This window comes from Lactuca virosa, chromosome 3, assembly GCF_052849685.1.
Source record: "Lactuca virosa cultivar CGN04683 chromosome 3, Lactuca_virosa_CGN04683_v6, whole genome shotgun sequence".
NCBI lineage: Eukaryota > Viridiplantae > Streptophyta > Magnoliopsida > Asterales > Asteraceae > Lactuca > Lactuca virosa.
In genome coordinates, this window is record NC_136428.1 from 320,177,342 (window position 1) to 320,179,710 (window position 2,369).

Here is a 2,369-nt window from a genome sequence, read left to right on the forward strand (position 1 = left end):
CAAACCAACTCGCCGCGTTGTTAGAAAAACTCTTCGAGTTTCTATAGCATCCAAAAAGCAGGAAAACCCGGCTTAACTTGCCGAGTTGGCTAGACAACTCGTCGAGTTCTCCGAGTCTTAAGGCATTCATCCAATTTACAAGCGAATCTTGTGCCACAAACCATAGATCTGGTCCCTTAGAATTGAAATACCACATAAAGTTGCTAACTTTACGTCCATGCATGGCATCAAGAGGCTAAAACACCAAAGCAAAGCTTACTAAGGGACTTAGGGCATGAAGGAGGACCAAGAATTGATAAAGTTGGCGACTTTAAGTCTATGGAGGCCATGAGATGTACAGATCTAAAGTCATAGCTTCATAACATGCTCAAATCCAAGAATGATCCCAAAATAAGCTAATAATGGCCATAAACTTTCAAATGAAGAGATCTAGCAAAGGGATGATCAAGATATCGACTTTATACCTCAAAATGGCTGCAACAACAATGAAAATCCCGGATCTAAAGCCTTCCTCTGAATCAATCCACTTCCAACTTCAAGTTCCTTCCAAAAGAGCACCAAAAATCACACTCCAAGCTCACACACACTGAAAAAGAGAGATGAGGCACGAATTAGGGTTTCTCTAGATTTAGAGGACGATAAGGGAGGCCAACAATGATTCATAAGGTCTATAAATAGGGTGCAAAACCCTAAAAATTAGGGTTTCATAAGTAGCCGTCAACTCGTCGAGTTTTTCTCAACAACTCGTCGAGTTGAGAGCTTCCAACACGTCAAGTCTGAGGCCATCAACTCGATGAGTTCCAAAGGAGAATTTGTCTTTTAAGCCATAAATCTCATACCTGAGAGTCGGGATGTTACAATTCTCCCCCACTTGAACTAGGCTTCGTCCCCGAAGCTTGTTACGGTGAACAAATCGAGATAATGCTTCTGCATCTCAACTTCTGGCTCCCAGGTCCACTAGGATCCCCTCCGATGCTGCCATTGTACCTTTACCAAGGGTACTTCCTTGCTCCTTAAAAACTTCACCTTTCTCTCCAAAATAGCTACGGACCTCTCAACATAATTCAGGCGCTCATCCACATGAATGTCATCTAGTGGCACAACCGCATCCTCATCCAATACGCACTTTCACAACTGCGAAACGTGGAAAGTGTTATGGATCTGGTTGAGCTCCTCCGGATGATCCAATATATACGCCACCTTGCCAACCCTGGCAATAATCCGAAATGGCCCAATGAATCGGGGACTCAGTTTTCCCCTCTTCCTGAAGCGGATCACACCCTTCCAGGGTGAGACCTTCAGTAACACCGGTCGGCATAACTCTTCTGCGCCGACCTGAAACTCTAACTCAGATCGGCGCCGGTCGGCATAACTCTTCTGCCGACTTTGAACAGTCTGCAATCGCTGCCTGATCTGCTGAATCATCTCTGTATTCTGCAGAACCACCTGGTCCGACCCATTACCCAGTGACAACCCTCATCCCAAAAAACTGGGGTACGACACCTCCGCCCATACAACAGCTCAAAAGGCAGAGCACCAATGCTGGAATGAAAGTTGTTGTTGTAGGAGAACTTTGCAAGGGGTAGGTAGGAGTCCCAGCTCCCACCAAAATCAATGATGCAGACCCGCAACATATCCTCAAGGGTTTGAATGGTCCGCTCGCTCTAACCGTCGGTCTACGGATGATTAGTTATGCTGAAATGCAGCCTCGTGCTCAGTTCCTCATGGAACTTCTACCAGAAACGCAAGGTGAACTGACCATCATGGTCTGAGACAATAGAGACTGGAACCCCATGGCGAGCAACGATCTCGCGAATATACACATCGGCCAACTTCTCGGCCGACGAGCTCTCCCGAATTGCCAGAAATTGGGCACTCTTGGTCAATCGATCCACGATGACCCAAATAGCATCAAAACCCTTTGCCGTCTTCGACAACTTGGTGATAAAATCCATCGAAATCTGCTCACATTTCCACATGGGAACCTCCAGAGGTTGCAGCTTGCCATGCGGCCTCTGATGCTCGGCTTTTACCATCTTGCAGGTCAAGCACCTCTCAACATACCAAGCGATCTCTCTCTTCATGAACGGCCACCAATAACTCAATCTCAAATCCCAATACATCTTGGTTCCCCCGGATAGATAGATAAACGAGACTTATGAGCCTCTTCTGATACAATATTTCTGACCCCACCTGACGCATGAACCCACACCCGTCCGCAACGGGTCAACAAGCCACGACTGTCCGACATGAATCTGGAAATCTCACCCTTGATCTTCTCAATCTTTCAATTCTCCTCTCGAACACCCTCGACATGAGCCTCTCTAATCAAACCCACAAGTGGATAATCCACAGATATCCTCATGCAG